At 44.5% G+C, this 21,991-nt stretch overlaps 1 protein-coding gene across 38 annotated transcripts in view; it reads left to right on the top strand.

The window, feature by feature from the left end:
* The window catches only part of NRXN3 (neurexin 3), a 1,722,001-nt gene that overhangs the window by 42,266 nt on the left and 1,657,744 nt on the right, over window positions 1-21,991 (top strand). Inside the window, exon 1 of one of the 38 annotated variants that reach the window (XM_063793820.1) lies at window positions 7,820-7,980. The exons of the other annotated variants lie outside the window; for them this stretch is intronic. The gene's annotated coding sequence lies outside the window, so the exon portion shown is untranslated. Of the gene's footprint in view, window positions 1-7,819; window positions 7,981-21,991 lie in introns of those variants that run through there. 38 annotated transcript variants of the gene reach the window in all.

The raw sequence follows: 21,991 nt of genomic DNA on the forward strand, positions 1-21,991 counted from the left end.
TTTAGACTAGTCTTTCCTTACTATCTGATCAGCATTTTGGTGATTTTAAGAAGATACGTTGTGCTTTTTAATCCAGATCTTTAGTTGTTTTTAATGGTAATAGCCTGCCATTACCAGAAAGAAAAAGTCCCCTGGTAGCAGTTTTTCAATTAGATATATTTTTACTTTTGGTAGTGGAACTTTTTTTTGGTCAAATGAAATCTTACATAGAATCTCAATACCAAAAACAAAACAAAATGAAATAAAAAAAAGTGGAGCTTTTCTGGTTAAAATGTGGTTTGGAGGTCTCCAGGGCCTGCCAACTAGGCCTCCCTTTTGTTAGACCCACTTAGAGCATCTCTAAGGACCTGGGTTTTATGGACATGGCTTAAAAAACTGTTCTGAGGAGCTCCCTGGTTTGGCTGATTTTGAGGAACCACAGCTTTGGCAAAACTCATCTAGTGCTTTCCTTGGAAACAAATAGTTCTTGATAGTTTAGGATGGCTAGAAGCCTAGGCCTTGGGCAGCATGCTACAAGAAAGGACAGGATGTGCTGCTTGAGTCCCAGAGAGCCCCTGTGGAAGTCAGGCCAGGTTAGTGGGGATCGTCTTAGTCCTCTTAGGAAGACTGATCTGAGATGGGGGGAAGAGAATGGAAGGGGAATTAGGATGAGTTCTCCAAGAAGCAGACATCAAAACAGGATTGATTAGACGTGCAAGAATCTTACTGAGGGAGATGCCTATGTAGGATTAAAGGGGAGGGAGCAGGAAGGAGGGAGAGTGTTCAGACCTTGATGCACACCTGACTCCGGTGAAAGGAGACAGCAAGGAAAGATTGAGTAGGAAGAGCCTCCTCTGCAGCCCAGCTCTGAGAAAGTCTCAGCCAGGCTGATGGGAAGTCCCCAAGCAAGAGTTGATTGTTAGAGGAATCCTGAATTGGATGGGAATGGATTGGCATGAGTACTCCAATGTGCTTGGTTGTTGGCTGGAAGCAGCTTTGGGGGAGTGGCCGCAATGTGAATGCAGTGATGGATCCAAAAGGTGGTAGCTGTGCTGTTGTCAACTCTGCTCTCTGTGGCATGTCCTCTTGAAAGAGATCTCAGTGGTGCACTTCCATGGCTACCCTCATAGGGGAGGGCCAGGCCACCCAGAAAGCAATGAGGCATTTGCTGACACACAGCGAGAGGGGAGGGAGAGCAAAACATATTTTTCCAGACCCGGGGACAGCTATAGTGAACTGTTGTCTGTTTATTTGCCAGAAACTCAGTGTCCAGGCAAGTGGGATTTGCTCAGCTCATGTGAGCATGTTATCTGAGTTTGCTGCTGGCAGGCCCATAGTAGCAGATCCCTCTTCATTACCTAAGGATACCCTGATGTGTCTGGTCCTGTGGTCTCTTCTACCTTACCTCCAGCTTCCTAAACCCTTCCAGTGGTTTCAACTGTTCTTCACATAAAGACTACACCCTTTATCCTTGCCTTTTGGGCCTGGTCTGGGCCCTTCCTAGCCCTCCATTCTTATTGCCTACTATGCTTTCCTCCCTGTCCCTGTTCCAGCCCCACTGGCCTTTCAGTCTCTTGCACTTGCCTTGCTCATTCCTACCACAGGGCCTTTGTCCATGATGTTTCCTCTGCCTGGGGTGCTCTTCCAGAAGAGTCTCTTTCCTTCATATCTCTGCACAAGAGTAACTTCTTCAGGGAGGGCTGGAGTCCCCTCCTAGTGCTCTTTAAGTACCGTGTTCGGACATGGTACATTGTGCCTTGGTGGCATTTGTCACAGTCACAGTTTCACATCTTTCCTGGCTGGAATCAGAAATTTCCAAAATTCCTGATTTTTCCAATAGGCTAAAAGCTCCACAAGGGCAGGGGCTACCTCTGTCTTTGCTGATCATTGTGCCTCCATGCCGGACACACTCGGGATGTTTAGTCATGATGTTTTGGTCTAGTGGATAATCTACAAAGAGGGTGGTAAAGAGAATAAGTGGATATTCGATCAATAAAAAGAAAATAAGTGTTGAAACAAAATACAAGGCAGAGCGAGGCACACTACTCCAGAGGTGGGAGTGACTTTCAAAGTCCTTGTTTGCCCAGCCTCCTTGTCTTGCATTAGAAGAGACCAAGCATCAGGAGGCCAGTGACTTCCCCGTGTTTACATGGCAAGGGGCGCCAGAGCTGGGGCTCACACCTTGGTTTCTCAATTCTGACTTGAGTGCACTCTTTGCTGTGGGGGGCCTTGCGTGGTCACGGAGCATGAGATTTGAAGGCAAATGCCTGGGTTCCATATGGGCTGTCTTCTCAGAGTTGATTTGACCTTGAATAAACCATTAACCTGTAGGACTCTTTCTTCGTCTGTAAAATGGGTGTGATCATGTGCATTTTAAATGGAAACTTTGAAGATTAAATGAGATAATATGTGAAAGAGTGCTCTTTTGTAAACTCTAAAGTATTTTACAAATGTCAATACTGTGCCACGTCTTAGTATTTTCAAAGAAGCCTAAACCCACTGGAGATGGGGGTGGATGGGGGTACTGTCCAGACCCTGTTGCTGATCCTGTTCCCGAGCCCACTCTGGCCCTCTCCCCCTGACCCTGTAGATGAGATCTTTTTATGTATTTCTAAAAAGGAGCTAAAACGTTTTTGGAGCATCGGCTCTATGGAGGAGAGAGGAGACCTGTGGGATGGACCAGTGTTTTAGCTTCTGGGTCCCTGCTCCTTCATCAGTGGAAGGAAGGGGTTGCCTCATGTCTAAAGGCTCCTTTCAGCAGGAAGCTCCATCAGTCTTCATGAACAGGACGAGCTCAAATCGGGAAGGGGAGGCTATTACCAGACAGGCTCCCAAACAGGGCACAAAGCAAGGGGAGGCGGCATGGCCTCCAGCTTGAAAGATTTGTTAGATCCCAGAAAGAACTTTCTGGCATTCAGAATGGTTAAATGCTGGACATAGAGAAGGCAACAAAGGTTGTGGAAATTGCATTCTGGAGGTCTTTATAAAGAGAAGAAAAATTCAACTGGAGTTCTGTCGGAACTGGGGAAATAGACTAGGAAGCACCCTTGTCCACAGCTGTTTCCTGCCGCTGCTTTGTTGGTGCTGGGAAGTTTCATTTGTGCTGGGGGGTTTCGTTTGTGCTGCGGGGGGTGGTGGGGGGGGCAGGGGTTAGTTTGTGCACCTAGGTGGCCACTCTTTAGATCTCCCACATCTGTTCTAGGTTCTGAACTTTGACCCCGTTCCTGCTTCTTCCTTCTTAAGGGCATCCCTCCCAGGGCTTGGTCTGGGTGCCATAGCTCCAGATAATAAAAACTCAGCCTCAGCAGTGATTGATAAACTGCTCTGTGTGTAATGATAACATGGGGAATTTCCTGCCAAGATGACCAATCAAAGAGGAAACAGAGGAGAAAGTTTTGTTAAAAATTTTTAGGGAGCATGGTATGAAAACTTTAATTGGTTTTATTTTTGCTGCCATTTTTCCGTGTGTATCTGTCTCCCTTCCTCATTTTTAACCCTCTTGAGACTGGATAGAGATTTCCCAAGCAAGTATAAAAGTAATTATATTCAAAGACAGATTTTTTTTTTCTTCCTAAAGTTATCAAGTTAATTGTCTTTTCTGGGGCTAATTGTCTTTTCTTTGGTCCAGGTGTGAAATGACAGCTTAGTGCCGATGATAGTTTGCATTTGTAAGTCCTTTTCATATACATGATCTCATTTTGTCCTCCAGATGTCTCTGTGGCTTGTTCTTTTTGTTCCATTGCTCAGATGAGTAAGCTGAGGTCCCACTTGGCAAAGCTCACAGAACCAGTGTCAGCTCTGCTGTGAATGCTGCTGTTTTCCCATCTTGTTCTACCACTACACAACACAGCAGTGGGGAAGCTACAGGGTTCCTTGTTCTCTAGCTGGCCAGAGCCCCTGAGCTTCCCTGTGGCTGGCAAAGGCAAGTTGGCTTGAGACAATGTTTTCACTGGTTGGTAGGAGAATGAAGACCTCCCCAGCAATGCAGCGAGTTTGAAAAGGAGCATAGCTTTATGCATTAGTTTCCTGGGACAGCTCTAACAAAGTACCAGCAACTGGGTGGCTTAAGACAACAAAAATTTATTAGCTCATAGTTCTGGAGGCCAGAAGTCTGAAACCAAGGTGTTGGCAGGGCCACGGTCCCTCTGAAGGCTCTAGGGAAGATCCCTTCCTCGCCTCTTCTCGGCTTCTGGTGTTACCGGCAATCCTTGGTGTTCCTTGGCTTGTAGTGGCCTCACTCCAGTGGCCACTTCCATCATCACATGGTTGTCTTCCCTGTGTCTCTGTGTCCACATCTCTCTATCCCTCTAAGGACACTAGGGATTAGATTTGCAGCCCGGCCTACTCCAGTTTGACCTCATCTTGACTTGATGACATCTGTAAAGACCCTATATTCAAATAAAGTCACATTCACAGGTACCAGGTGTTAAGACTTCAACATGTCTTTCTCAGCCCACAACACCTCATCTTAGTCTAGCCTTCCTGCTTATTTGATTTAAAAATTACCCTTTTAATACACAAAATTATAGTTCTCATAGATGGTAGTTTTTATTTTATAAATGTATGAGACTCAGAAAAATAGCAAACCCTCGTATTTTTATCACTCAAATGAACAATTGACATATATTTTCTTAACAATATTTTTTAAGAACAAAAATATTACAAATGTAGATTTAAAAATTATTGTTAACCATCTTCTCACTTACATTATCTTCTCTTTTTGCTGAGAGCAGTGGTTCTCAACCAGGACAGTTTTGGGGGTGCTACTGTCATCTAGTGGGTAGAGGCCAGGAATGTTGCCAATCATCCAGCAATGCAAGGAGAGCCTGCAACAAGGAATTATCTAGTCCTAAATGTTAATAGCACTCAGGTTGAGAAACTCTATTTTAAAGAGAAGAATAATCATGATATTGACCTGCATCCTTCTAGAAATAGTATTCATTCTTTTTCATACATTTACAAGTCTGAATGGTATTGTATTGTGGTATTGTATTGTGCATGAGTATTCTCTTAATGTATATAAATAGTATTTCTTTTTTAGTTTGAGATGGAGCCTTGCTCTGTCGCCTGGGCTGGAGTGCAGTGGTGCGATCTTGGCTCACTGCAAACTCCACCTCCTAGGTTCAAGCGATTCTTCTGCCTCAGCCTCCCAAGTAGCTGGGATTACAGGCGTGTACACCATGCCTGGCTAAGTTTTGTATTTTTAGTAGAGACAGGGTTTCACCATGTTGACCAGGCTGGTCTTGAATTCCTGACCTCAAGTAATCTGCTTGCCTTGGCCTACCAAAGTGCTGGGATTACAGGCGTAAGCCCCCACATCCGGCTTAAATAGCATCGTCTTAATGTGTATAAACAGTGTCATCACATATTCTGCATCTTGCTATTTTCCTTTCTTTAACATTTTTAAAGATTTATCCATGTTCATATATGTATGTGTATATAATATACTTATGTGATTTCTTTTAACTGGTTTGTAGTTTGTTGTTTTATAAAAAGGCCTTTATTTGAGGCCCAGTGTTCAAAACCAGCCTGGGCAACATAGCAAGACCCTGTCTCTACAGAAAAAAAAAGGTTACCTAGGCGTGGTGGCGCACACCTGTAGTCTTAGCTACTTGGGAAGCTGAGGTGGAAGGATTGCTTGAGCCTAGGAGTTGAGGCTGCAGTAAGCCATGCTCACGCCACTGTACTCCAGCCTGGGCAACAAAGAAAGACCCTATCTCTCTCTTTTTTTTTCCCAAAGTCTTTGCTTGATGAAATAAAAAATTAATCTTATGTCCTTACTAGGCACATTCTCTTTTTGTAGGGGGTCAAATTTTATTTCCCCATGACATCTATAAGTCTAGAAACCTGGCCAGATGCCACAGGGTAGACCCCCAGTCCTGGTTAGAAAGCATCTCCATTTTCTGGGATATTAATTCTCTCTAAGAACTTAATCCTTCTAGAATAAAGCAATACCAAAGGCCCCAGGAGTCCTCAATCAGTTGCTAAGAAGAATGAAATTGCATCACAATTCTAATTCATAGCATCTGTAAGGCAGGGCCTTCCTTGGCTTTTCAAATTTTCTACCTTCCCTCATTTCTTTTTCTTACCTTTGGGATTGGAAGAGTCAGAAGTGCTGGGGTACCTAAGCTGTGAGAGTTTCCTTTAATCCTTGAGGATTTCTGAAAGAGAGCCCCTCTGTATTGGTTTGAGGGCTGCCATAGCAAACTACTACAGACTGGGTGGCTTAAACAGCTGAAGTTTATTTTCTCACAGTTCTAGAGGTTGAAGTCCAAGGTTTTGGCAGGACTGGTTTCTTCTGAGGCTTCTCTCCTTGGTGGGCAGATGGCTGTATTCTCTCCGTGTCATTACATTGCTTTCCCTCTGCGTGTATCTGTGTCCAAGTCACCACTTGTTATAAGGACACCAGTTAGATTGGATTAGGGCCCACCCTAAGGACCTCATTTTAACTTAATTAGCTCTTTAAATAATCTAACTCCAAATACAGTCACATTAGGTACTGGGGTTAGGAGTTTTGGTGGGAGGGGGGATGCAGTTCAGCCCCCAACAATTCCTGTCCAATATACAGGGTGACTATTTCCAGGGGATGGGGAGAATCAGTGGAAATTTCATGTGACATCTGATGCTGAGATTTTTAACCCAATGTTAAATTTAAAATTAGTAGGATTGGAAAATTAGACCTCTTAAAGTGAGGTCCACTGAGATTTCGGTTTCCAGGAGACATTGAATAGGGTGAGAAATTTCCAAAAGGCCACTGTTGAGAAACCTCATCAGATAAACACAGAAGACCATGTAGCCCAAGTCCAAATTATTAATCTCAAAGGCCGACCAATAAAGGACTCAGTGGAAAGCACCCTGATCCAAGTTAGAAGGCTTGGGTTTCATCTTGGCCCTGCCTCTTAGCTGTGTGACCTTGAACAAGTTACTTAGACTCGACGTCTTAATTTTCCCCACCTCTAAAGTGGAAGTAATAATATATCAGTGGATTTATGCAAGGATAAGATGAGCACAGTGCTGGGTATCTGGTGAGTTTTCAAAAATGTTATTTGTTCCTAGAATCTGAATCTAAGGAGCTTGGACTCTTTCCTATTGGCAGCAAGGAGCTTCTTTAGAAGCCTGGGAGTGATCTCTTTAAATGTGAGTTTTAGAAAGTTAATTCTGGCTTGGAAGCAGTACATTAGGAGAGTTGGAAGGAGAGAGAGGTTGGAAGTACAAAGATCAGCTATTAGGCTTTTGAAATAATCCAACTGATGAAGACCTGTTTGAACTGAGTTACTGAGGTGGATGGGGATGGAGGGTAGAAGGGAAGAGGGGTATAGAAAGAGAAAAGGAGAGAGAAGGAAAGGAGGGATATTGAGAAGATAGCATCAGAACATAAGAAAATTGATTGGATGTGACAGTGTGAGAGAGAGGAGATGAAGAGCGTGGGATAATGCCCAGGTTGCTAGCTGGGCCTGCTGAGTGGATGAGAATACTAAGGAAGGTAAATTCAGAAGGAACAGTTAAGAGAGGAAGTGGAGGAGGAAAACAATGAGTTTGGTTGTAGTCAGAGTATGTCTGAGTTGTCTGGGGGGCATCCAGGACTAAGAGGGTCAGGGAGAGTGGGTAGTTTGTGAAGAGATCTGGAGATGGAGCTCCAGGGACCCTGACATCTGAAGGGTGGTGGGGAGAAAAGGAGCACCTGAGAGTGACTTTCAAAGGTGTGCAGAGAGGGAGGAGGGGAAGCACCCGAACATGCCAGGAAGGGGGCCCGAAAGCAGCAGATGCAGCAGGAAGGCCTGGGAGGTGGGAACTGAGAAGAAGCTCTGGTTTGGTATTTTGGAAGCCACTGGTAACTTTGGGGAGAGCTGTGTGAGTCAGGGACATGTGGGGGCAGAAGCCGGAATGCAGAGGATGAGGATAGAAAGGGAGAGATGGAGATGATGAGTTTTGATGGAGAAAAGGATTACAGAGAATATCTTCAAGGCGAGGGAAGAGGGAAGAGTCCCGTTTTCTTTTAAGGTAACTGGCATGCTGCTGGGGGCAGGGGGTGAGTGGGGAGCCTATAGAGGTTCGAGAAAGTGTTGATAGAACAGGGTCCCAGGGAGGTGGCAGGGCTTGGAGAAAGAGCACTGGGGATAAGTCAGTTTTAAAGGGACCATTTTTCATTGAGAAGGGAAGTAGGGAAGGTAGGTAGGAGAGAAAGTGAGTAGCCAGAGGGGAGAGAAGCACAGGCCTTCATGACTAAAAACCTCAATTTTTTTTTTTCAGTAAAAAAGGAGCCCCTGTGGCATCTGAATGAGGAAGGGGAAAAGGGTTTAGAAGAGCTGGAGAAGGGAGCATATTGGGGAAAAGTTGAAGGATTGCTAAGTAGCTGAGGTTGAGAGTGACAGAACCATATTGTAGTTGCATTTGTTGGCATAGATGGGGTTTTGGTTTCTAGTGCCTATCTGTTGCTCAGGAGCAGGGGAAGTGGTTGCTTAGATTCCTCAAGATAGAGAACTGGTGGGGTGGTGGAAGTTCAGGGGATGAGGTAATGATTGACTATGAAGCCTCTTCTAGGTAAGAAGTGAAGAGAATGGAGTATGGGAGGGATGATAGACTGTGAGTGAAGAGATTAGGGTGCCGTATAGCTTTGGTGAGGTTAGCAAGGAGGGTTAGGAGGAGACAAGAGATAGAAATAAGATTTTCCTGAGATAGGTATTTGCTGGAGAGGTAGTTCTGGGTTGGGTTGAAGTCCAGGTCGGTGATAAGGGAGTAGGAAAAAGGGTGCAGGTTACTGGAGCGGAGGCACAAAGGCCATGAAGCCAGGGCATTGAGCACATGGGCATTGATCACAGTAGTGGGAGTCAGGGTACAGAGGGAAACATAGCCAGTTAAATATCTCAGTGGATGTGGGAGAGTAATCTTGGGGTGATATATTGGTCAGTTATTACTGCATAACAAACGATCACAAAAAACTGGATGATACGCAATAGTAAGCCTTGATTTAGCTTCCACATCTGGAGGCAGTTTGATCTAGGCCTTACTCATCTGGGTAATTCCAGTGATCTTGCACCTGCAGTTTGGATGGGATTTGGCTAATCTAGGTTGGTCATAGTTGGGGTGGGTGGCTGGAATAGCTCTGGTCATTGACCTGTTGGGACTGGTGGGCTAGAACAGGCATGCTTATCTCATCATGAGGGCAGAGGTGCCAAAGAGCAAGCACTTTTCAAACTTTTGGTCATGTCACACCCACTAATATTTCCTTGGCCAAAGCAAATCATGTGGCCATGCCAGAATTCAAGATATGGGGAAATAGACTCCACCCATGCAGGCAGGAGGCGACAGTGAGTGAATATTTCTGAACAGTAACATAATTGACTACAAGTGGTAGGTAAGAGCTGTGAAGAGGAAGAGAGGTGGGGTTGCAGATGGCATGAGGCCCTTGAATGATGACATAAGCACAGAGGGGAAGAAAGGATACTGTCTACTCTGCTCCCATCCTGAGATACACATGGCCCCAACACAGAGTGTTTGGCAGAGACATCATTTGATTAGAGAAGGCATAGCTTTCTGTATTGTGAGGAGTCAAATATGAACAGTGGGAATTCTGGAGGGCACAGAGGGAAGAATTCGAAAGAGGCATTGGGAGGCAGTTGGCTACCCAGGGCCAGAGAGCAGCTGCTGGAGCAGGGAGGTCCTAGCCTTAGGAATAAAGGACACACACACACACACACACACACACACACACACACACACACACAGCTGCTAGAAGAGTGTGGGCTCACCCGAGGTAAACTCCCACAAAGCCTTATTATTTTGGGAAGGTGTTGTAAAGACCAGCCGCCACATCGCCTTGAATGAGGCTTTGGGTGCTTCTCCCTTCCGGACTAACTGAGGAGGGCAGATGCTTCCCAGGGAGGAGATAGTTTTAGGGGGAGGTGGTCACAGATCCGTACTATACTTGGGATTTCACAATTGCTTTTACTCTGGCAGGGTGTTGGGAACTTTTTTTTTTCCTTTTGGCACTACAAATAAGGAAGCCAGAGGGTGAGTGTGGGAAGAAAACTATTTAAATGGAGACACAGTAATAGAAATAACATCCATCCTTGGAAAGAGAGGCTCTACAAGAAAGGTGGATGAGGTGGGGCACATCAGACCTACACTTTTTCTCTTTGCAGAGCCTCTCACTACTTTTTGAAGTTCTTGATCTTCACTTTCCCACTAGGCTCTAAGCTCCTTGTAGTCAAGGCTGGACTTGTCTTATTCATAGCTTTATACCCAGTGCTAGCAGCACACTCAGAACATAATAGGTGCTCAGTAAATACATTTGAGTGGATGAGTAAATGCATGATGAAAAATTTACAAGTTAGTATATCCATCTCCACATAAAAGAATTCCAAACTTATTTTTGGTAATGTCACTCAACAAATATTTAGGGTCCTCTTGAATATTAATCAGGATGACTAGGCATTCATGAAGTGTGAGACACAGTGCTTGCCAGAGGGTTGCATGACTTCACTTGCAGCTTTGGGAACACTAACTAACAATGCAGAGTCACGTGGAAATGTTTCAGACCTCAGTTTGTCCACCTGCAAAAGGGGGAGGCTGAAGCATTCATTCAGATTTCTTTCCTACAAGGCCTCTTGGAATCTTTAATATTTCTATTGTTCATTGTGATCTCTAAAATGGGGAAAATAGTCTGATGCTTCTAAAATGTATGTTTTTCTTTCTTTTCTCTTTTTGCCTTCAGGGCATTTTGTGGGACTGGTTTTCTATGGAGCACATGTTTGGAAATGTGGGCTTGACTAATTCTGCTGGATCAATTCTTGTTGAATTTCTTTTGAAGGTCATTCCCCTCCCACCCTCCTAGATGTGCTTATATCAGATGTAATAGTGCTTTTTCCCCCTTATACTTAGGATGGGATGGCTGCTTTTTAGAGCACCCAGTGGATTCAAACATCTGGTTATCCTTTGTTCTGATGATGTTGGAGGTGGATGTTCAGGTTTCAGCGTTGGGTTGTGCCTGTTCTTCTACTTTGGTCCACTATCCCCAGAGCACCCTGAACTCCTTGGAGGATTTGAAGCATCCAAGATAACTCTTTCCATGAGGGATAGGGGGACAAAGGGACTGGCTTATGTAGAGATGTGGCCAGAGGTTGGGAGGGCTGGACATGCTGACCTGGGACAGGATCAGGAATTCTGAAAATCAGGCAGTTCCAAGGTAAGGTATGGAGTCTAGAAAGGAGGCTATTTGCTACATTCTCACTCTTTTGGATTATATATCTGGATAGGATGTGGCTTCAGGTATTGGGACACTCTGGCTGCCCAGGCGTATTGAGAATGGCCATGGATGGTTGAGAACTAGGCACGGGGATCAAGCCCGGGCCCCTCTCCTATCTACCCTGGATATGAGCCATGGCCTCCTTATTAGTCTGTCTGTGTCCTGCTGTATTCCTTTCAAAACCGGGTCCCACACCATCGAAAACACAGACTTTGTCTCATCACTCCCTCTGTTTAAAATCTTCCAACGCTCCCCAAGACTTTCTTAGCTTGGCGTCCAGGACCTTTGGAACTCTGCCCTCAACAAGACTTTTTTTTTTTTAACTTTTAAAGTTATCTCTTTATTAATATTCTCTATTTGATGAGACATTGTCATACCTACATTTAATTTTTTTGTTTTATTTTATTATTATTATACTTTAAGTTTTAGGGTACATGTGCACAATGTGCAGGTTAGTTACATATGTATACATGTGCCATGCTGGTGTGCTGCACCCATTAACTCGTCATTTAGCATTAGGTATATCTCCTAATGCTATCCCTCCCCACTCGCCCCACCCCACAGCAGTCCCCAGAGTGTGATGTTCCACTTCCTGTGCCCATGTGTTCTCATTGTTCAATTCCCACCTATGAGTGAGAACATGAGGTGTTTGGTTTTTTGTTCTTGTGATAGTTTACTGAGAATGATGATTTCCAGTTTCATCCATGTCCCTTCAAAGGACATGAACTCATCATTTTTTTATGGCTGCATAGTATTCCATGGTGTATATGTGCCACATTTTCTTAATCCAGTCTATCATTGTTGGACATTTGGGTTGGTTCCAAGTCTTTGCTATTGTGAATAGTGCCGCAATAAACATACGTGTGCATGTGTCTTTATAGCAGCATGATTTATAGTCTTTTGGGTATATACCCAGTAATGGGATGGCTTGGTCAAATGGTATTTCTAGTTCTAGATCCCTGAAGAATCACCACACTGACTTCCACAATGGTTGAACTAGTTTACAGTCCCACCAACAGTGTAAAAGTCTTCCTATTTCTCCACATCCTCTCCAGCACCTGTTGTTTCCTGACTTTTTAATGATCACCATTCTAACTGGTGTGAGATGGTATCTCATTGTGGTTTTGATTTGCATTTCTCTGATGGTCAGTGATGGTGAGCATTTTTTTCATGTGTTTTTTGGCTGCATAAATGTCTTCTTTTGAGAAGTGTCTGTTCATGTCCTTTGCCCACTTTTTGATGGGTTTGTTTGTTTTTTTCTTGTAAATTTGTTTGAGTTCATTGTAGATTCTGGATATTAGCCCTTTGTCAGATGAGTAGGTTGCGAAAATTTTCTCCCATTTTGTAGGTTGCCTGTTCACTCTGATGGTAGTTTCTTTTGCTGTGCAGAAACTCTTTAGTTTAATTAGATCCCATTTGTCAATTTTGGCTTTTCCAACAAGACTTTTTAGCCTTACATTTTTTTCCCACTATTCGCTCCCACCCATCCTGCATTCCAGCTAGATAGAACTTCTTATGGCTTCCCGAACACCCCATGATCTTTCCTATCCCACTGTCTTTACTTGTGGTTTTCCTTCTGCTGGGACACCTCCCCTGTGGCCGGGTCTAGCAAAACCATTCATTCTTTAATCTATCACCTCCCCTTATGGTTACTGCTCACATGTCTATCTCTCCTCACCCACTAAACCCTGGCTGGGATCTTTGGGACTCCAGGAACTTACAGGGTGCCTGGCAAGTAGCAGGTGTTTTTTTTGGTGTGTGTGTGTGTGTGTGTGTGTGTGTGTTTGTGTGTGTGTGTGTGTGTGTGTTTTGAGATGGAGTCTTGCTCTGTCGCCCAGGCTAGAATGCAGTGGCCTGATCTCCGCTCACTGCAACATCTGCCTCCTGGGTTCAAGCGATTCTCCTGCCTCAGCCTCCTGATTAGCTGGGATTACAGGCGCGTGCCACCACGCCCGACTAATTTTTTGTATTTTTAGTAGAGATGTGGTTTTACCACGTTAGCCAGGATGATCTCAATCTTCTGACCTCGTGATCCACTCACCTTCACGTCCCAAAGTGCTGGGATTACAGGCGTGAGCCACCGGGCCTGGCCCAAGTAGCAGGTATTTATTAGAGGTTTGTTGAATGAATGAATAAGGGCGCGTTGTGTTGAATGAAATGGAGGTTGTGACTGCTTAACTCCCTCTTGTCACCTTCACCTTTCTGTGTATATTAAAAGATTTATCTAACCTGGAATAACAAATGCCCATCCTGGCATAGCAGAAAGATGGGTATTTTAAAAAGAGAGACAGTTTTGTTACCTTTCAAGCATAGCAGGTTTTTGAAAGCTAAGATATAAATAGGTACTAATAAGGAAAGTGGGAAAACTAATGCAAAATTACAGATTGTATTATTCCTGATTGTATAATAATGAATCATAAATAAAGGACCATAAACATTCCAGAATCATCCAGTGAGCCCAGAAGTTGAAGCCATGCTGATAGAATAATTTTTTGAGTCTTGGGTTTGAAAAATATACTGACTTTTTAATTAAAAAAAAACTTTGAAATTTTTTTTGCTGTTAAGTAAAACCTGAAACTTGGTAGAGAAAGATGTAATTGGGGCTTCCACCTTTTGAGGATCATGGAAACCGTATTCAAATTATTACAATTCTGGATTAGCATCCCTAGATGAGAAGGTTTGATATTATATAATAACTCACTGTGACAGGGCAGAGTCTGGCATAGGTGGGCCCATTGTGTGCCATCCAAATGCATTTAATTACTGCAGGATGAGCCCATAGGTTTTATATCATATGCCCGTTGCAACTGATGGGAAGGTAGCACTTCTTAGACTGTTGGTTGAGAAGGATTCTGAAGCTCCCTCTGGGCTCAACATTATGGTACCATGATTAATTAATGATTGATTAGTGAAGTGTGCTGTGAACACGTGAAGGGAAGATTCATGTATTTTGCCACCTTATCTAACATACCCCAGAAACAGTGGTATAATACTAATCAGTGTGATATATGACAGAAATATGGGACTTATTCAAAAGCTTGAATTTAAGATTCAATTGCAGCACTTACTGTTTTGTGACCCTGAACGAACCATGTTCTGTCTCTGAGCTTCAGTTTCTTCATAGGTAGATGGGAGTTGAAAAAAAATAACACCTTATTTGTCATATGGAGGTTAGATGAGACAGAGTTACTTTATACACATTAGTGCCTAGCTTTTCTAATCAGGCTTATGAGATCATTGCTGTATGCAGTCAGTACTTACTTGTTTGCTCCGTGCATGTTACATATGATGGTTTCTGTGCGTATTGCCTGTTTTCCATTCTCAGCTCACAGCACAGGAAGCTTTGCTGGCTCACTGACTTTGCACACCCACTAGCCTAGGGCTCTCACCAGAGCACCTCCCACCTCTTTGGTTCTCTGCGGTGACGTCCTTCAGCATAGGCAGTTAACACCGAAGCAGATGAGGCTGAAGTACATCGTGGTGCTTATAGGCTTGGAAGTTCCATTCTACTTAACTTACTATGTTAAGTGCTCATAGTAAATTTGGAGCTAAGACTTGGACTTAAGTTTCCTTAGCTGCCTCAGGACTGCGTCTCTAGAACGTCATAGAGTTTAAGCCTTGGCCAGGAAAACTGGGATGACAGTTCTATTCTATGTGTCTCATCCTCTAGGAGGCGAGCGTGGGCATGTTCTCATGGCAAAGGAGCAAGAGTGAGCAAGCAGAAAATACGAAAATGCTTTTCAAGCCTCTGCTGGTGTCATTTTTGCTAATATGCCATTCAGCGAAAGCAAGTCACATGTCTGAGCTTAGTGTCCAGGGCTGGGCTCAGTGATGTTAAATTGCCAAGGGTATGGAGATGGGGAGAGTGAAGAATTTGGGACATTAATACAATCAAACCACTACACAACATTATGGGAGAGATCGCTGAATTTTTTTTTTTTTTTTTTTTTGAGACAGAGTCTCACTCTGTCGCCCAGGCTGGAGTGTAATGCGTGATCTCCGTTCACTGTAACCTCCGCCTCCCAGGTTCAAGCGATTCTCCTGTCTCAGCCTCCTATGTAGCTGGGATTACAGGTGCCTGCCACCACACCCAGATAATTTTGGCATTTTTACTAGAGATGGGGTTTCACCATGTTAGCAGGGGGATCTCGAACTCCTGACCTCAAGTGATCTGCCTGCTTTGGCCTCCCAAAGTGCTGGGTTTACAGGCGTGAGCAACTGTGCCCGGCTAGATCTCCAAAATCATAGCGTGAGTAAGGTGAACAGAAAAATAGTAATGATGATAATGGTCATGGCTAACATTTACTGAATGCTTGTTATCTACCAGTCTGTGCTGGGAGCCTATTGCATTTTATTCTATACTGAATCCTCACAATACCCCTTTCATGTAAGTGCTAATATTACCTCTCGCATTTTACAAATGAGAACACTGAGGTTCAGGGAGATTAGGTAATTGTCAGAGGTTACAAAGCTCCTCAGTGGTAGAGCTCTGGAATAAGGATCCAGTTTTATCTGACTCTACTCTAGCTCTTAACTGAATCCCAGAATACCAGAACCTTGGGGCAGGGACACCCCTTGAAATGTACTACAGGGGAATCTAGGGCAAACAATGAGCAACTCCCTTTCATGCGGACGGTGATAACCTCAAGGAATGTGTCCCCCAAATGAGTATTTACTGATGGTTCCCTCATGCTCAGATGTGTGAGGTTGGCAAAAGTTATGAGACTCAGTCTCAAGCTAGTATGAGTAAAAAGGAATTTTTTTGCACATTTGTGCAAATGACAGCTCCTCTGTGGCTTTTTGAGGGGAAAGTAGGAGATTCTAGGGATGGTCCCTTAAATGTTGAGGTTGGTATAGGTGCAGTGGTTTTGAAACTGTTCTTTGGGACTCTGTAGAGTTTCACACTATAAAATCTTGATGACTATTGTGGCCGTCATGGGGGAGGCTGGGAAGCAAGATTCCACCTCCTACTTCTGCAGAGAAGCTCTGCTTTTAACTGTCTTATATTTTGGGGTTTACTTCTTTTTTTTTTCAATCAGAGTCTTTTGGCTTAAGAAAGGAAAGCCCTGTTATAATGGAAATAAACCTGGTCAAAGGGTCCTGATAGTTGAGCTGTAGTGCCACTTCCGCCACCGTCCAGTCATGTAATCTTGCACACTTGCTTGATGATCCCTGGGGTTCTTCTTTTTTCATCTATTGAATGAGGGGCTTGGGCTGGCGATCTTCACTGTCCTCTCCAGATCTGGTATTCCTCATCTTCCAGGAGGGGCATCTGTGATCTATTCTACTGCCAGGGGTGAAGTTCTAGAACTGGTCTGCTAGTGATCCGAACCAGAATCCCTCCCTTGAATCCTTCAAATTTCCGTCTGCTTCCCACCTTAGTCCAGTCAGCAAGCACATGTCTATGATCGACTCTGTGCCAGGCACTAAACCTACCATCGTTCTAAGCTCTGCAGGTCCTAATACTTGCCCTGGCCTGGGAGGGTCTGAAGTGTGCCCTCTTGCTGTGTCTTTTCTTTGCCACTATCTTCCTTCCTCTTCTTTATGCCTCACATGTTTATGTCTTCCTACAGGACACAGTGTGAGGGTTGGTAGCACCATATACTCTCTAGGGGTTGGCAGTGGAGGGGATAATAAGTGGGGACCTAAGGATGTTGCAACAGATGGGCTCACTGGGTCACTGTTCCCTCTCCAGTTCTCCTCAGCCATTGACAAGGATGCTAAGTTCATCTGACCAAAGTGCTTTTCCAATGTAGATCCCTTTATTTTTATTTATTTTGTATTTTTCTTGAGACAGGGTTTCCCTCTGTCACCCAGGCTAGAGTGCAGTGGCACGATCTCGGCTCACTGCAACCTCCGCCTCCTGAACTCAAGTGATCCTCCCGCCTCAGCTTCCCAAGTAGCTGGAACTACAGGCATGAGCCACCACACCTGACTAATTTTTGTATTTTTAGTAGAGACAAGGTTTCACCATGTTGTCCAGGCTGGTCTCAAACTCCTGAGGTCAAGCAATCTGCCCATCTTGGCCTCCTAGATCCCTTCTAGCCACCTCTGTCTCTGTCTCTGTCTCTGTCTCTGTCTGTCTGTCTCTCTCTCTCTCTCTCTCTGGCAGTGACTTCCTCAGCAAAGGGCAGAATTGAAGTCTAGTTGTTTGTTGGGAGGACCTGCATCTTTTATTCTTCTTTCCTAGGTGATGGAGAGGCTGGGGTGACATGGAGGGGTACAGTTTCTATGGAAGGAGAGAAGGCTGGGGAATGCTAGCTGTGTCAGGCACTAAACCTGCCATCCTTCTAAGCTCTGCAAGTCCTAAAACTTGTCCTAGAGGAGACACTGGAGTGTGGGGACCCAGAGAAGAGGGAGTCAGCCATGAGAAGGTTTGAGGAAGGGCATTTCAGGCAGTGGGAAAAGAAATTGCAAAGACTCTGAGGTTGGGCTGCACTTAGTGAGTTCTGAAAACACCAAGGAGGTAGCATGGCTGGGGCACAGTGAACAAGGGGAAGAGGAGTAGTAGATGAGACTGGAGAGGTGGCTGGTGTCAGACCGTGGCCATGTGGGGTCTCAAAGGCCACAGGGAGGGCTTTGGATTTCATTCTGAGTATGTTGAAAACCACTGGAGGGTCTTGGATGAAGGAGTGATGACTTCCATTTTAAAAGGTCATTCTGACTGCTGTATGGAAAATATTCCATAAGGAGCAAAGGTGGAAGCAGGGATACCTGTTGGGAGAACCGTATATAGTCCAAGAGAAAAAGAAACACTGGTGTAGTAGAATTGATTGGAGTGCAGCTTACGGCCTCCCCTGTGAGGTCTTGGGATGCAGGGCCAAACCTGGAACATCCTGTCAACGGGTAAGGAAACCCTGGGGAGCCTGAAGGTAGAGGAGGAGAGATGGTAGATTGGGTGAGGGGCATCACATAAACTCTGGAGCTAGACCCAGTTCTGCGGTTATTCATTCATTCATTCAACATATAGTATCCATATTCTTTTTCTCCCCCAGAGAATAGATTTTCTTCAGTCCTTGAGGACTCAGCTTCTTACAGGGACTTTGGCAGAGGTCAGGGGTGTAGTGCCTTGGCTCTACATTGGGGTAAGGGTGTTTGGTCCTTCTAGGCATCACAGTGATTCCTGACTACTTGCTATGAATGGTACTACTCATGTAGTAATGTTGTTTCACATACAGCTTGGGAGGCACAAAAGCCTTGAAGATACATGATTCATGCATGTCCTGATGGCTGCAGTCTCTGCTGTATTTTGGATGATGAGCTTCTTAATGGCCTTGTCCTTGGCTACACATAGGGCCAAATTCATGCAATAAATAGGCTGAATATGGCTGTGGCCCTTTTTGCCATGACTGTTGTTCCTTCTCCTCATTGTCATTTTGGAAGTGAGGAGCTGAGATCTGCACCCTTATTAGCATATGACTTTGGAAAAATGACTTCATTTTCCAGAGGCCTCAGTTTACTCATCTCCAAAATAGGGATAATAATAGTTCCTACATCATAGAGGTTTTGTAAGGATTAAATGACTTCACGTGTACCATGCTTGGCATAGCGCGTTGCCCAGAGCAAGTGTATTATGAGTGTTTGCTGTTGCTGCTGTGTTGTAAGATGTGTGTGCTGGAAGAACTGTGTAGCAGCCTTTCCACTGGCTTTCCAAAATCACAAAAGGACCAAATTGTCATGGGTCTGGGTCCTGAGCACACTGATCTACACTGTCCCCTTTCTAGGGGCTGTGTGTCATCTGCTCCTGGCTCCCAGGCTCAGCCTTCACCCCCATTGTAACCCTTCCTGGAAATACCTTTTGTGGGCACATTGCTGCCCCTGCTTCCTGCCCCCTGGCATCACATTGCTCTGCAGGAGGTGTGGTCTGTGCCTCATACCTGTGAGGTGTGCCCGGTAGATGGGGCTGTGCCAGGCCCCACATTCACCCTGTGGTGAAGCTGGGGGCTGTCTGGTCTGGGTTCACACAGTTCAAATCTGTCCAGAGCCTTTGCCAGTTTGTTCTGTTCTCCTCACCAGCTCTGGCACCTCTTGCTCCATTAATGGATAATTTGTCAAGTAATGGGAATAATTAGCACAGTGGGGGCTTTACTGTGTCCTGGAAAGAGAACAGAGAGAGCCCTCCCAGCAGCCCCAGACATGATTGCTGGGCAGGCTTATTTTCTCTTGTCTGCGCCTCTCTCCCCTTCTCTTACATGTGTTTGATTTTTTTTCCCCCTCTTTGTGTGGAGAGAGTTGGCTAGGAGAAAAGACTCGTAAATTGCACTCTTGCTGGGCTGGTGCTGCGAAAGCTGGATAAGATTGTCCTCTAGGGCTGAATAATTTTCCTCTCCCCTTACCCCCTTTGTGGGGAAAGATCAGCTAAGCACCTAGTTCATTTTCCCCTCCTTTTCCCTCTCCATTTTTTCTCTCTCCCCCAGCCCTCCCTGCTTCCCTTCCCTATCCCCTCATGTAAAGAATTCACTGGCTTTCAATTGAATCTTTTTTAATGGTCCCAAGAGGGGAGGATCTTGAAGGGTGATTATCTTCATTATAAATTATTAACTCTCCCAGCAGCCAGATGGCTTTCCAAACCATGGCTGGGAACTCCAGGCTGGGGAGGCCCACTGGCCAGGGAGGAGGGGATGAGAGAAGGGAGGAGGCTGAAAAGTAAATGGCCACAGCTTCTTGGGTTCCTGGCTGTACTGAGGTTGCTGGGGAGCCTGTTGGCACCTTACAAGGCCTGAGTTCTTTGGTGTGTGAGAGAAGAGTTTGTTGTTGTTGTTGGTTTTCACCCACTAGAGAACTCAGGGTGCAACAACTAGGCTACCTTGGGGATGGAGTACAGGTAGTAGGTGGAAAAGAGACTGTTGCCATGAGTTGCTTTTGGTATGAACCTTAGAAGATTGTCAAGGCATGGTAAGAAGGCATGATTATTTCTGTCCTTTGTGTAGTCTTTGATGTGCACATCCTGGAAGGTGTATTCATTGTTCTTCCCAATTTATAGGAGAAGAATAAAAAATTGAATAGATCCAGAGGTATCCATATGGTCGCTTGGCCAATAGTTAGTGAAAAGACAGTCTGGTTCTGACTTCCAATCTAGTGGTCTTTCCCTGACATCAGATTTCTCTTCCGCAGTTGCTTATGCCCTACTTGCCCTTCAAGTTTCCTTGCAGGTTCCTCTCCTCTGAGAAACCTCTGACCGCACCAGCCCTGAGTCATCTTGTTCCTCTGGATTGTATTGTACTCCATGTATAGACCTACTTAGTACTGGACATACAACCCCTAAAGATGTCCAGTCTCTTCTGGGTCATCCCCAGTAACAGGGAGCCCGCTTCATTTGGAGGTAATCTGCTTCTAAGATAAAGACATAAATACGCTCTGTAGAACTTCCGTTCACTAGACAAAATTCTATCCTGGAGGGCAATAGAGAAACTGTGGGATCTTTCTTCCAATTTAAGTATGCTTCAAAAAAAAAAAAAAAAAAAAGAATGCTTCCTACTCCTGTGGACACTGCTCCTGCCACTGCTGCATTGCCTGTGTTAGCCCAAACACCCTGACACCTCCAAAAATTTCTCCTATAGAGACTCATGTATGACTCTCCACATTGTCTGTGACATTGGAATGAAATTTAAAGAAGTCCATCTACCCAGCCTATTCTCCCTAAGCAGTCCCTGTGATATGGCTTAGCTGTGTCCCCACTCAAATCTCATCTTGAATTGTAGCTCCCATAATTCCCACATGTCATGGGAGGGACCTAGTGGAAAGTAATTGAATCATGGGGGCAGATCTTTCCCAAGCTGTTCTCCTGATAGTGAGTAGGTCTCATGAGATATGATGGTTTTATAAAGAGGAGTTCCCCTGCACAAGGTTTCTCTTGCCTGCCCCAATGTAAGATGTCCCTTTGCTCTTCTTTCATCTTCTGCCATGATTGTGAGGCTTCTCCGGCCATGAGTCCATTAAACCTCTTTCCTTTATAAATTACCCAGTCTCAGGTATGTCTCTATTAGCAGCTTGAAAATGGACTAATACATCCCATGAGACACCAACATTAGCCATGCTGCTAGCATGAAATAATAAGCATCAAGGACAACAGTGGACAGCAACAGTAGATAACATTTATTTGGTACTTATCTATGCTGAGCATTGTCCTAAGGGCTTTCACTTGTACTAAGTGCCTACGTATGATAATTCATTGTTATCATCTGTTTCACAGAGAAGACAACGGAGGCACGGAGTGGATAAGTGATGGGCTCAAGGTCACATAGGCATCAAGTAGCAGGTCTGAGATTTGAACCCAGGAAGTCTGGCTCCAGAGCCCATGCCTTTAACCACTACATTATCCTGCCTGCATGAGAGGGGCACTCATCCTAGTACCAGTGTTCTACTTTGGACTCTAGAGGCTAACCATCACCATATCAAGCCCACACTTGGCAGAGTCTGCTTCTCACATTTGGTTCACCTCCTTATATGATTTAGGCTCATGTCTTTCCTTTCTACTAACATATAAGTGCCTTTCAGGGCTTGAGCTATTTTTATTTATTTATCTGTATGTCTGGAACATGGGTGCTCCATGGTTAAGCAAAATAAATGAAAAACTTTCTTTCCATTTACTATCTTTCAGCTTACCTACACCTTTCTCAGAGTATGACTCAGAATAAAAATTCAGTGACTGGTCAGATTGACACAGATGATGATCTCTTTCTTCCTATAAGTTATATTTCAATTAATATAGTCTAAAATTACATTTGATTATCTGGCAGCCACAAATGCTTTCATATGTATATATAT

This window comes from Pan troglodytes, chromosome 15 (genome assembly GCF_028858775.2).
Source record: "Pan troglodytes isolate AG18354 chromosome 15, NHGRI_mPanTro3-v2.0_pri, whole genome shotgun sequence".
In the NCBI taxonomy this organism is placed as follows: Eukaryota; Metazoa; Chordata; class Mammalia; order Primates; family Hominidae; genus Pan; species Pan troglodytes.